This window comes from Pteropus vampyrus, unplaced genomic scaffold, assembly GCF_000151845.1.
Source record: "Pteropus vampyrus isolate Shadow unplaced genomic scaffold, Pvam_2.0 Scaffold1, whole genome shotgun sequence".
Taxonomy (NCBI): Eukaryota; Metazoa; Chordata; class Mammalia; order Chiroptera; family Pteropodidae; genus Pteropus; species Pteropus vampyrus.
The window spans coordinates 8,813,763-8,820,753 of record NW_011888782.1 but is presented as its reverse complement, the minus strand read 5'-3'; positions in this window follow the sequence as shown (position 1 = coordinate 8,820,753).

The window sequence follows — 6,991 nt, the reverse complement described above, 5'->3', positions numbered from 1 at the left end:
CTGATAAAAAGCATACTTAACAGGAAAATGCATTATAGGGACATTCATTTGAGAAAACAAGAAAAGCCTGCTGTAAGCATTTTTATTGAAAATTATACTGGAAGATCTATTCAACAAAAAGGAAATATTAAGGAGTGACAAAAAGGAATCCGGAAAGGAAGAAACAAAATTATTAATTGAGGTTAGATGGTTTTCTACATTAAAAATATATTGTTAACTGACGTACAATACAAAAAGACAAAATCAATGTTTTGACTTTAATCACAGCAATATGATCTAGTAGGTAAACTGTAAACTTTCCTGATACAGAAAAGCTAAAAAATACTGTATAGACTATGTCTTAAAAATCACTTTATATTTTTAATTTTTTTTTAATTTTCATTTTTCAATTAGAATTGACATTCAGTATTATTAGTTTCAGTTATACAGCATAGTGGTTAGATATTTATATAATATATGAGGTCAGTGGGATTTTCTTGTGTGTAAGGCAAATCCTGACAACTATCAAAGAATTAACTAAGCACTAATCATGTTCTCTTATCAGAATACAATTAAGTTAGCAATGTTAACAAAAAATGATACTGTTTCCTTTCAAATTTGGAAATTAGAGAATTAATTAAAATTTTACACTTTTTAATGAAAACTTTTAAAACTAAAAAGAAATCTTGCTCTCATAGCTACTATAAAACATTTTACTAGTTTCTTTAGCTAGAGATATAAGACAAATATTTACATATTACATTTATAGAATCAAAACTATTAGATCACTAAGAATAAGTTTCATGAAAGACATTCAGGTCCTTATGAAAAAAATATTGAAACTTTTGGGAAAGATATATAGAAAATATATAATCAAAGATCCATGTGCAAGGATATAATGTCTAATGTGGTAAGAGTCTTAATTCTCTCCAAATTAATCTACAAATTTAATGAATCCAATTAAAAGCACAACAGAGATGCATTGTCTAAATTGAAAATGTTACTCTAAATTTTAATGAAAGAATAAAGGACCAAAAAAGCCAAAAGTTTGCAAATATAGAATGAGTATGAATGAATAAATTATATAAACTTATATACATGCAATTGTAATACTGACAGATAAACAAATTAAGATCACAATGAGAAATCAACTCACACTCGAAATTGGAATCAGAAATTTTAAAACTCTGGCACCAGTAAGTGTCGATGAAGATACGTAGCAACAGGACCTTTCTCAGACAGCTGGTGGTAGTGAAAACTGGTATAGCATTTTTTGAGGAATAAATTTGTCAGAAGATAGTAATATTGAAAATCTGTATCCTTACATTCCGGAAATGAGTTCAGTTGTACAGTTTAGAAATACTCTCATGCTATGTGCATAAGGAAACACAAGGTAGATTGTTCTTATCAGTGTTATTTGCAAATTGTAAACATGGAAACAACATAAATGTCAACAAATAGAATGAATAAATTATAAAGTGTACACTCTAGATAAATAATGAAATACACACTAGTGAAACAAAACAACGAAGTCTATGTACATGAGCACGGAAAAGAATTTCAAAAACACTATATAGAGCAAAGAAAAGCAAAGAAGTCTTAAAATATGCAAGACAATAGTGTATATTGATAAATAATATATATTTTTATATAATGCCAAGTTCACATGTGGTAGCTTGAAATGATAGACTCTAAATTCATAATAATGGCATCCTCTGGATGCAAGGGTGAGGAATGAGTTAGGGTAGAGAATTCAGTTTTATTTTCTATATTTTACTTCTTAAACTTGTTGGTAAACACATAGGATTTTTTCTTTACCTTTTTGTATGTCTAAACGTTTTTACTGCAAAAAAAACCCAAACCAACCCATTTTCTTTTTTTTGTTTTTCTTTTGGATTTTTTTCTTTTTGTTTTTTTTCAAATGATTGTTTAATGTTATTCATATTTATTCCTCTATTCTCTGTAGTATAATCCTCCTTTGGGAAATATTCCCAATCTTTGAGTTCCTCAGAGCCTACAGTAAAGTAGTGACTTAAAGAGTTATTTTGAAGATGGACTTCCTCAATTTTGCTATTTTGTTTTTTGTCAGATATTGTAGACATATTCTAAATTATAATTGTCATATAAAGTATAATCTTGAGAGAACAGTCATTTCCACAGCAAACCTGTGTAGATGTTAGTCGTTTTATTAGTTATTAAAGTCACCATCAGCCTCTTTAATTTCCACAGACCCAGTGAACCCTAAAAGCAATTTGAGAAGAGATGCCAGTTCATTATTGATAGAAGCTTATTCTTCTCCTTACAGAAGCTCACAGAATTTGAATTATGGTGAAACTGCTCTACAATATGTTTTAATCATAAAATGGCCTTGGCTCTGCCTGTGTCACCTTTGACAAATCATGCTTTCTTAGAATTAAGTAAAATCATAAGAATATTGCAAATTTTTTTAGAACTAATATAATACAGTTAGGGTTGCATAAGTTTGGTGGAAAAATAAAATGAAAGATCATATCTATGCCCAAGTTATTTTCAGGAAATTTTTCAATAGAGTTAAAAAATTATTTACTGTTTCTCAGATCTTTTTATTATTTTAATGCTATGAAAACTATATCCCCCAAACTGAAATTTGATCACTTACAATTTTTTGTTTTGGTTTGTATTTTATTTTTATTTCAGGCATGTCCATTGATATTATTTACAAAATAGCTTGAGAAGCACTGATGTAATATATTAAGAGAGAAGAGCGGCAGTGGATGGTCACAGTGCTTCTTTTACTCCCTCTCCACTTGCTTTTCAAGTTTCTATCAATTTTTCACCTTTACTCCTCTGTTCAAATATCACATTGTACAGTGATCTTTAAGTCACCAAATCTGATGACCTTTCCAAAGTCTTTATTCTCCTTGACTACAATGTGTCTTTTAAACACACCTTAGCAACCTTTAAAACAATTCTATCTTTAATAACTTCTATTTTCCATAACTTTAAATTATTTGACTTATTTTTTTAAAGCATGGGAAAGTTTGTCTATTTTAATAAATCAAGTGATAGAGACACATGTGAGAAAAAGCTCAGAAACTCCCTCTTTGAATCTTGCATTCTTTACTGATCCAGTCCCGAAAAGTAGTGATCAATTAATAGGCTGATAACTGTCACTACTTCATTCCCTCTGTGCTCAAAGCTATAGAAACACATTTACAGATGCTCAGGTTATTGTTTTGTTTTCTTTCACTATCTATAAACACTGGACAAAATACACATTGCACATTTAAACATACTTTTGAAATGCAATTTTATATTGTATTTCTAGATCAATACAGATAGCCATAGCTATTCATTTTTTAATACTTATATTTTTATATTTTTAAATACAAAAACATATTTACAAACTTTTCTACATGATGTAAGAAAATGCCCAGTCACTGCACATTTTTCTACATGTGTTTACTTGAGTTGTTATGGTGTTTCAAAGAAGGATGTGAGAGGGAAGGGGGATATCAGGTCTCACAGTACTCCACTACTCTTAACAATTTATAGTTCTTTGGCCAGTATTGCCCAGACAATGGAGATTTCTGCCCTGGCGTTTGCCACTTTCACAGCCCTCCTCTGGCCATGACCCCAACCTCTATAAGGTAAGAAGTTTGCAGATCAAGCAGCTTGCCCTTTTATAGCACGTCCGTACCCTTCTAGTCTTTGCTCGGGTGTAAAGTCCCTAGAATCCCTCCAGGATCTGTGCGAGCCTCTCCCCAGACCATTCTTCCAAAGACAGACTGTGCCAGAGATCTGGCCAAAAGGCAGCTTTTAGTTTTTGCTTTTGTTTTTGTTTTTTCAGTTGAAGAGAAGGGAGGAGTGGGTAAATGGATTTTGGATATGTTATCTGGACTAGACATATATGCGATAAGATTTACTGGAGAAAGCTGGGTTTGGCGATAGAGATGGATGCGGCCAGCCTGGGGCTGGAGTCTAGTTAGTCTCCCAGTACCATAATATTCTACTCTAAAAATCTGAGAAATATAAGCATTCCAAATTTGAACTTGGTTCTTAGGAGATTATATTTGTCAAGATAGGAGAATACAATATATTTTAGTAGTCTACTAGTTCAATACATAACAGAAATACCATCTAAAACATAAATAATTAGGGAGATATGAGGATCCTGATTACAACTTGTGCGTCAGGTCCTGCAAGTTTGAGAATGGGCCTGTCAGCATTTCCAGTGTAGATGGTTACTTTATAGACTCTCAATGAACTGAGTGTCCTGGTTTTTTCATTCTTATTTAATCCCCTGCCATTAAATCTGGGCTGGCCCTTTGGCTTGCTTTCACCAATAGAAAATAGCAGAAGTGGCACTCAGGAGAAGCCAACCACCATGTCTGAGACCACTGTGCTGGAAGGAACTCAAGCTAACCACCTGGAGAGGCCACGTGGAGGCTCTTGTGGCAGTCCTGGAGGTGCACGCCCTTTGAGAAGGAACTTTCCATTCAGTTAGGAGTGCAGTTAGCCGAGAGCCTCTAACTGAAGCTTCTTCCTCAGTGTTCAAGATGAGGCCATGGTTTTCTGAGTGAGCTCCCAGCCATTGATTGAGCAAAGTGGGGATTCTAGAGTCTGTCCATTTCTGCACAACATGGCAATCTTTGCTATGGAATCCCACATTGGGTTGACTGAAACTTCATCTGATGTGCATTGAAGTCACAAGCTCTCTTTGCCCAATTCAGTTCCCTACCTCCTTCCCATTTATGGGTGCTGAATCTGCACCATGGTCTGAATGAATTCTCTGCCCATTCAGTATCCTCTCCCTTTTAACTTTCACAGGCATTACCCTTTCCTCTTACAGAGGGTCACTGGTTTATGATAGTTCCACTTAATGATTTTTCAAATTTACGATAATGTGAGACCGATGCTCTTTTAGTAGAAACTGTACTTTGAATTTTGATATTTTCCTGGGCTAGTGATATGTGGTCCAGTATTCTCTGAAAATTCTGGGCGGCAGCAGCAAGCCACATCTCCAGGTCAGTCACATAATCACAAGGGCAAACAGCTGATACTCATCAGTGTATTCTTGGTGTTAGATGATTTTGGTCAAGTAACCAAAATGGTAGGCTAATATAAGTGTTCTGAGCATGTTTAAGGTAGGCTAGGCTAAACTATGATCGTTAGTAGATTAGGTGTGTTAAATGCATTTTCAGCTTATACTATTTTCAACTTACAATGGGTTTATCAGTACCTAATCCCATTGTAAGTCAAGAAACATTTGCACTTGCAATTCTAACTCCATCTCAATGTCTTCTTCCTGGAGTACCGAACTGACACAGAAACTGAGGCACCAGCCAGCAGCAAGAACCTAGGACTTGTGTTGGTGACAATATTTAAGTCATTCCCACCAGCTTCCAACCATTCAGATCACCCCAGCTGGGAAAATGACAGGCCCTGCCAGGCCCTGCCCAAATTGCAGAATCCTGAGCAAATAAATACAATTGGTTTAAAGTTCATAGTTTAGGAGTAGTTTGTGGCAATAGATAAATGAAATAGAAATTATTATCCAAAGCAGGTGATATTGTAACAAAAAGCCTAAAACATATGGTACTGGCTTGATTTGTTTAGATATTTAGATATCTGATAGGTGCATCTCCTCTTGTACTTTTCCCCTAGGCCTGAAAATGTTATAGCTGGCATTGGTTTCCATGAACCTTGCTATTTCTTTTCTTCTTTGCCTTGGATATTCTTATGCACTTTCTCCTGTTTTGTTTTCCAATTTCTAAATGTCAGTCTCCTTCAAAGATTCACCTTTGTGCCCTTGATTAGAAACTCCATTGGGAGGGACCATGGGGGCAGGGATGGTAGGTTTCTCTGATTACATCTTCCAAAGGTTATGGCTTTTGGGGTTTGCTGAGAGGGTGATAGAAAATGTTGGTTGAAAAATTGTTAAATATTAGCCTGAAACATCAGAGGTCAGATTGTGTGATGTGCAAACTAATAAAAAAAATGGTGCATTTTTTTTTTTTTTTAATGTTCCTATTTTTCTACCAAGCAAGGTTTTAGGTCTACCTCTTTCACCTGGTTCAGCCCTGGGATCATCCTACTAATGAGAGGAACATCATTAAGTTTAAGTGCTTTCTTATGAATGTTCTTATTGAGACTTTGGTAATTTGAGCCTTCACAAATATATTTCCATATTTACTTTGCAAAGATTTATTTTTATTTTATTTTACTTTATTTTATTTGACGTATTTCTCTATTGGGGCCTGAAGCCAGATTACAGCCTTTGGATGCATGTAAAGTAGACTCATCAATTTCTCTTCCTGGTGCGGGAACACTTACTGCGTAGTCTATTCTAGACTTCATGTGTTTGCATCAAAATTCAAACTTTGTTCCTGGAATCTCACCTTTATTTTGTGCAAAAATTACATCCAAACATATTGAGGATGTTTTTAATACTGTTTTTACTATAATTTACCTGCTTCTGAGAGACTGCCAAGTTTAGTTTAGGAACTTTTACAGTTTATTATTTAAGTATAGAGAAAGAATTTATTGTTATCTATGGTATATAATTCCAAACACACGTTATTGTTATTACCAGCATGATGACTTTTCCATTAATAGGAACACTGGAGTTTTCCCACTAATAATAACAGAAATTAATGGGCCATAAGCAAACATTTTGAAACCAATTATTGTCCTATAGTGAAAGATGTGTGTGAGTGTGTGTATAAGCAGATAGGCAGAGGTAAATAGTTATTCCTCTGGTCCTGTAATTGAAACCAGGTATATAATTTTCCCACTTCTTTGGATTAGAATGTTGAATGTCCCTTTTAAACACAAAGGAGATCTAATAGTGGTAACAGATTAAAGGTTTTAGTAACCTTGTAATGAAAGCCAAAATGCATCAAATTCCTACTGTCTTGATGTTTTACGTATTTATTTTGAATTCTTACAACAATCTAGAATTTTGCATCAACTTTTTTGTTTTTGTTTGTTTTGCAGTTGAGAAAGTAGAGGCTTAGAGATGTTAAGTATT